The following is a 7749-nucleotide window of genomic DNA, read 5'->3' as shown; positions in this document are numbered from 1 at the left end:
GAGAGGATGAGTGGGGATAGGTGGAACAGAGAGAATAGCAGACTTTCCACTGGGCACAGAACCCAATGTGGGGCTCAATCCCAGGACCCTGAGATCATAACCTGAGACAAAATTGAGTCTAACGCTTAACTAACTGAGCCACCCAGGTGCTCCTGTTTGCTGGAACTTAAGAAGACACCTTAATCGTTGTAGTAGAGCATTCCCAAACTCCACTGAGTTTCAAAGTTAGGGTATGGATTGGAATATTTATATTAGGCTTCCCATTCAGAGGTGTACAAATGGATTCAGGATCCATGTATACAAGATAAGTATTTATTTTCTTCGAGTCTTGTACTTAATTATTGATGCCTGGCTGGCTCATTCTGAATTCAACTCTTGATTTCATGGTCCTGAGTTTGAGCCCCACATTGGGCACGGAGATTACTTAAAAACAAACAACATGGGGCGCCTGGGTGAGCCAAAGCCTTTGCCTCAGGTCATGATCCCAGGGTCCTGAGGTTGAACCCCACATTGGGCTCTCTCCTCAGTGGGAAGCCTGCTTCCTCTTTGCCTGCCTCTTGGCTTACGTGTAATCTGTCAAATAAAATCTTTAAAAAAAAATAAAAAAATAAGTGTAAACAGCCATAATCTTGAGGAATCAGAACATAGAAACAATAATTTAAAATTTAAAAATTATATTAAAAGTTTAATTACATTTGTACGGGTGCCTCCGTCATTAGGCATCTGCCTTTGGCTCAGGTCATGATCTCAGGTCCTAGATTGAGTCCCACATTGGGCTCCCTGCTCAGCAGGAAGCCTGCTTCTCCCTCCCATTACCCCTGCATGTATTCTCTGTCAAATAAGTAGTCTTAAAAAAAAAAAAAAAGTTTAATTACACTTGAACCTTTACAAAGAGATTAGTGAAAATATTTTTTTTTTAGGTGTATAATCTATTTTATTAACAGACAAGGTTTACAGATTTATTTCTTCTTGGACACACCCACAGTGTGGCCCCAGAACCCTATGGTGTGCTGGCCTCATACAAGAAGTCCCCCAAAGTGGTGCAGCCCTCTCTGGGCCCTGATCTTCAGTCTCTCCAGGTCTTCACGAAGTTTGCTGTCCAGGCCATTGGCCAGGACCTGGCTGTACTTTCCATCCTTCACATCCTTCTGTTCAAAAACCAGTCTGGGATCTTATACTGGCGAGGATTCTGCATAATGGTGATCACACGTTCCACCTCATCCTCAGTGAGCTCGCCGGCCCTCTTAGTGAGATTGAGGTCTGCTTTCCTTAACACTACATGAGCTTATCTTTGCCCCACACCCTTTTTTTTTTTTTTTTTTTTTTTTTTAAGATTTTATTTATTTATTCGACAGAGAGAGATCACAAGTAGGCAGAGAGGAAGGCAGAGAGAGAGGAGGAAGCAGGCTCCCTGCTGAGCAGAGAGCCCGATGCGGGACTCGATCCCAGGACCCTGAGATCATGACCTGAGCCGAAGGCAGCGGCTTAACCCACTGAGCCACCCAGGCGCCCGCCCCACACCCTTAATTGCAGTGATGGCAGAGGCTATTTCCCACCACCCATCGATACTAGTGTTGAGTACTCGCAAAATGTGCTGAACTTCTCAGGGATCACTAGAGACATGGCAGCGGCCCCAGTGGCAGCGTGTACGCCTCCTGTGGAAGAGCTGAAAATAACTTTTAAAAGATATATTTATTTTTTAAATGTTTTAACCATTCTTTTTTTTTTTTTTTAAGATTTGACAGAGACACACACAAAAGAGGGAATGCAAGCAGGGGGAGTGGGAGAGGGAGAAGCAGGACTCCTGCCAAGCAGAGAGCCCGATGATGGGCTTGAACCCAGGACCCTGGGACCACGACCCGAGCTGAAGGTAGACGCTCAGCACTGAGCCATGCAGGCACCCCCAGAAGATTCCCCCCCTCCCTACCCCCAAAAGATTTTTATGTAAGTAATCTCTATACCCAATGTGGGATTAAAACTAACAACCCCACAATCAAGAATCCCATGCTCTACTGGGGCAGCTGGGTGGCTTATTTGTCTGCTTTCAGCTTGGTCATGATCTCAGGATCCTGGAACAGTGCTTCATCAGGCCCTGCTCAGCAGGAAGTCTGCATGTCCCACTCCCTCTGTCAGTCCTGCCCCCTCGGCCCCATGCTCATGCTCTCCCTCAAATAAAATCTTAAATTTTTTTTTTTTTTTTTTTTTTTTTTAATTTGAGAGATGAGAGATTGAGCAGAAGAATGAGGGGAGAGGTCAGAGGGAGCAGCAGACTCCCTACTGGGCAGGGAGCCTGATGTGGGACTTGATCCCGGGACTCCAGAATCATGACCTGAGCAGAATGCAGTTGCTTAGCCAAATGAGCCACCCCGGCGCCCCTGTAAATAAAATTAAAAACAAAAAAAGAGAATCCTATGGTCTATCGACCGGGCCAGCCAGGGGACCCTGAAAATAATTTTTTCTTTTTTTTTTTTTTTTTAAAGATTTTATTTATTTATTTGACAGAGAGAGATCACAAGTAGATGGAGAGGCAGGTAGAGAGAGAGAGAGGGAAGCAAGCTCCCTGCTGAGCAGAGAGCCCGATGCGGGACTCGATCCCAGGACCCTGAGATCATGACCTGAGCTGAAGGCAGCGGCTTAACCCACTGAGCCACCCAGGCGCCCCCTGAAAATAATTTTTTCAAAGACACATTTCTACACACAACCTGGGTTTCAAACTCACAGAGATCAAGAATTGCATGTTCTATCAACTGAGCCAGCCATGTGCCCCCTCAAAAAGAATTTTAAAATTTTTGTTTTTTTTATAAGATTTTATTTCTTTATTTGACAGAGAGAGATCACAAGTAGACAGAGAGGCAGGCAGGCAGAGAGAGAGGGAAGCAGGCTCCCTGCTGAGCAGAGAGCTCAATGTGGGCCTCGATCGCAGGACCCTGAGATCATGACCTGAGCCGAAGGCAGCGGCTTACCGAGCCACCCAGGCACCCTCAAAAATAATTTTTAATGTACAGTACTCAGAAAACAAAATTCATGTCTTTCAAAAAAAGAACATTTTCCACTGTGACTTCTCTGCACTTGATTTTGTAAATATCAGAATGCTTCACTTATCTGACATCAGGGATCTCAGTGTTCCATATAAATGAACTTTCAAGGTGAGTTAAGACCCAATCCTTTCATAATTGTTATAGTCACTTCTCTTCCTTTATTAGAGGGTTTTGTAACAAAAGTGATGCTTAATTCTTTTATAGGATCATCATGATTGAACATACTTCAGCTTATACCTTACCTTTTGTATACTTTAATACTTTAGCTCTTTGGTTTAACTTGATGTAACTTTCTGATTGGGAATTTAGTTATGGACCCTACCAATCTTTTTCCTTTTACTATCCCCATTCATTCATTTGTACAAACATGTATTGGGCCATTTACTCCATGTCAGGCACTGTTCTAGGCACCAACGGTACAGCAAGTCATGAAGCAAGTTACCTCACTGGTTACCTAATCATTTGGCAACCATCAAATGACAGGATACACTAGAGAGAAATAATACCAAATTAGATGTGTGGATCTATATTATTTTAGGGAGTTTTTTATTATGTCTTTGTGTGTGGTGAATTACACATATTTACCATTTTAACTGTGCACGGATCTGTGGCATTAAGTATTCACACTGTGCAAACTTCACTACCATCCATCTCCCAACAAACACCCCATTCTCTCCTCTATACATACTTTGAATTTTCTCAAATTGAGTGGTCAGAGGGGCGTGTGGATGTCTCCATTAGTTAAACATCTGCCTTTGGCTAGTCACCATCTCTGGGGTTCTGGGATGGAGCTGTGTGGGGAGTTCCTGGCTCAAGAGTCTTTCTCTGCCCCCGCTCCTGCCACCTGCCTGCACCCTCTCAAATAAAATCTAAAAAGTAGGCTCCATGCCAAACATGAGGCTTGAACTCACAATCCTGCCAATCAAGAGTCAACAGGCGCCACCAACTGAGCAATCAGGTGCCCCTAGATCCTCTTTTGGATAGTCTCATTTTCCCCAAATCTGTCAATTTTATTCCCAACTCATTAAAATGCCAGTTACACTTCCTGCATCAAGGGAGTATCCTCTCAAATTTACAAAGAAACAGTATTTGTAGGCATCTGAAAATTATGCCATGAAAAATTATCCCTGAATTAAGTTGGATTCCACAGCACAGTATACGATGGGGACTCATGACTGTTGAGCAACAGCTTTTTATGACCATGTGTGGATTTCTTAAGTGGACAAGTTTTTAGGGATCAATTACAAGTATACACAAGAATTAGGGCATCATCTCAAGTATACAGGATTCCACAGTATCTATCTTTGTACTAACATCTTATAGTCTTACTTTACCCCTTAGTTCCATTAGCTTTTTTATTATTATTATTATTATTATTTTTTTATTTATCAGAGAGAGAGAGGGGGAGAGAGCAAGCACAGGCAGACAGAATGGCAGGCAGAGGCAGAGGGAGAAGCAGGCTCCCTGCTGAGCAAGGAGCCCGATGTGGGACTCGATCCCAGGACGCTGGGATCATGACCTGAGCCGAAGGCAGCTGCTTAACCAACCGAGCCACCCAGGCGTCCCAGTTCCATTAGCTTTTTAAAAGTAAACTCTACACCCAATGCAGGGGTCGAACTCACAGCCCTGAGATCTAGAATCACATATTCTGGGCGCCTGGGTGGCTCAGTGGGTTAAGCCGCTGCCTTCGGCTCAGGTCATGATCTCAGAGTTCTGGGATCGAGTCCCACATCGGGCTCTCTGCTCAGCAGAGAGCCTGCTTCCCTCTCTCTCTCTCTGGCTGCCTCTCCATCTACTTGTGATTTCTGTCAAATTAATAAATAAAATCTTAAAAAAAAAAAAAAAAAGAATCACATATTCTGAGTCAGCCAGAAGTTCTTCCATTAGTTCTTTTTATCTTGTCATACAGTTTTTGTGTTACCTTAATTTCATCTTGAAACAATTTTGTGCTGTAGCTAATGAAGAGTATATCTTATTTTCCTTTACTAAGATCGCAACACTTTTTGTTTCAGGAAAAGACCTCCCTCTCCTATACTGTTGGTGGGAGGTTAAATTGGCAAAACTTGTTATTCCACTTGCCCATGTTTGCTTTCTTGGAAGTTAGTTTCCTTGTTTTCTGTATTCATGACTCCCATCTATGGTATATTTCTTTCAATGTGTATTTCATAATACAAAAATGCACTGTTTTTGACTATTTAATCCAATTAATTTTGAATTACTTCTGTGGGAAATAGAAAATTCATACGCCGAAAGACAACTTTTTTTTAAAATAGGCTCACCTAGTGTGGACATTCACACAATTTAACACATCTAGTCTTTAAAGTTCTTAAGCCTAATATCTATCCTAGTATCTAATACATAACATTACAAATATACGACTTCTGATAGCAGCTCCCCTTTCTATAAAGGCATTTACCTCTTGACTGCTGAAGCCACACTTCCCAACCTCTTCCTCTTTCCCCAGCAAAATCCAGCCCTTGGTTATTAGCTTTGTCTTCTCAGGCCTCCCTTCTCTCCAACATTTCAGGTATTCTAGTGCTGTAAGGCCATTATATTTGCTGTTCCCTATATTTAACATGTTCCTCCAGATATCGGTAAGGCTCCCCCCTCCTTTGCTAAAATTAGGATTCAGATGATCTTAATTTGTTCCCTATTTTTCTACTTGTATCATTAAGGTTTTTATTTTTATTTTTTTAAAGATTTATTTGACAGAGTGAGTGAGTGCACAAGCAGGGAGTGACAGGCAGAGGGAGAAGGGGTTCCACTGAACAAGGAACCCAAGCCCTGACCCTAACCCTGGGGATCAGGACCTGAGTCAAAGGCAGACACTTGGGCGCCTGGGTGGCTCAGTGGTTAAGCTGCTGCTTTCGGCTCAGGTCATGATCTCAGAGTCCTGGGATCGAGTCCCGGCATCGGGCTCTCTGCTCAGCAGGGAGCCTGCTTCCTCTTCTCTCTCTCTGCCTGCCTCTCTGCCTACTTGTGATTTCTCTCTGTCAAATAAATAAATAAATATCTTTAAAAAAAAAAAAAAAAGGCAGACACTTAACTGGCTGAGTCACCCAAGTGCCCTAAAAAGAGAATCTTAAAAAGAAGTGTGTGGGGGGGCACATGTGCGCCTGGATAGCTGTGTTGGTTAAGCATCTGACTCTTGATTTTGGCTCAAGTCATGATCTTTGGGTCATGAAATTGAGCCAAGTGCCAGGCTCTGAGCTCAGTGAGGAGTCTGTTTGATATTCTCCCTCCCTCAACCTTTGCCCCTCACCCTGCTCTCTAAATAAAAATAAGTAAATAAATAAAAAGACACCTGAGGCACTTTAATTTCACAATAATAATAATAATATAATAATCCCATCAGTCTATTACATAGATAATAATTTAATTCTTTCCCCATTGCTTTGAGGGAGAAAACAAAGGAGCTCCTACACTCTTTTATAAAAGTCACCTGAAACAACCCACCTCTTTACTAAAACACCCTCACTTTACATTACATTAGAGTTGTCACAGTATGTTTTCTATTACACTGTGGGCTTTTTTAAAGGATTTATTCATTTGACAGAGAGAGAGCACTCATGCGCACGGGGGAGTAAGGGAGGGAGAAGCAGGCTCCCCACTAAGCAGGGAGCCCAACATGGTCCCCGATCCTAGGACCCTGGGATCATGACCGGAGCCAAAGGCAGACGCTCAACCAACTGAGCCACCCAGTCACCCAGAGTGGGGGCTTCTTAAAGACATAAACTGTATTTATCTTTAGTTCACCATGATGCCTGGTACTGCACATTCTCAGTATCGACAACAAGGCTGACAGAAGAAGGGAGGGGTAGGGGTGCCTCGGAGCTTAGTCAACTGAGCGTCTGTCTTTAACCCGGGTCATGATTCCAGGACCCTGGGTTCAAGCCCTATGACAGGCTCTCTGCTCCATGGGGAGCCTGCTTCTTCCTCTCCCTGCCTGTGCTCTCTCTCTCAAATAAATAAAATCTTTTTTTTTTTTAAAGATTTTATTTATTTATTTAACAGAGATCACAGAGAGGCAGGCAGAGAGCGAAGAAGGGAAGCAGGCTCCCTGCTGAGCAGAGCCTGATGTGGGGCTCGATCCCAGGACCCTGGGATCATGAACTGTGCTGAAGGCAGAGGCTTTAACCCACTGAGCCACCCAGGCGCCCCAAATAAATAAAATCTTAAAAAAAAGGTGGGGGGGAGGAAAGAAAAACAAGGATTTTTAATATTTTTCCAAAGATTTTAGTTGAGAGTGCGCATGCACACCTGAGCAGGGAGAAGGGCAGAGGGAGAGGCAGAAGACGACTCCCTGATGAGCAGAGAACCCCACGCGGGTGGGGCTCAATCCAGGCAGGCACCCTGGGATAAGGACCTGAGCCAAATGTGGATTCTTAACCAAATGAACCACCCTGGTGCCCCAAAACAAGGATTTTTTTTTTAAGATTTTATTTGACAGAGAGAGAGGCAGAGAGGAAGTGAAGCAGGCCCCCTGCTGAGCAGACAGCCTGATGCGGGACTCGATCCCAGGACCCTGAGATCATGACCCGAGCCAAAGGCAGTGGCTTAACCCACTGAGCCACCCAGGTGCCCCCAAAACAAGGATTTTTAAAGACTAAGAGAAAGAATTACATTGGGTATAAGCAAAAATATCAGGAAAAGGACTGGTTCTCAAATCAATCCAGTTATATAAGTTATATATATATTTTTCTCATTCTAC

At 43.6% G+C, this 7749-nt stretch overlaps 1 pseudogene; it reads right to left on the bottom strand.

Annotated features, from left to right (window-relative positions):
* Positions 1–849: 849 nt before the first annotated feature.
* On the bottom strand, positions 850–4402 carry LOC132015019 (small ribosomal subunit protein uS13-like; annotated as a pseudogene).
* Between the last annotated feature and the right edge of the window lie 3347 nt (positions 4403–7749).

This window comes from Mustela nigripes, chromosome 4, assembly GCF_022355385.1.
Source record: "Mustela nigripes isolate SB6536 chromosome 4, MUSNIG.SB6536, whole genome shotgun sequence".
NCBI classification, from domain to species: domain Eukaryota; kingdom Metazoa; phylum Chordata; class Mammalia; order Carnivora; family Mustelidae; genus Mustela; species Mustela nigripes.
This window is presented reverse-complemented; position numbering and strand designations above follow the sequence as displayed.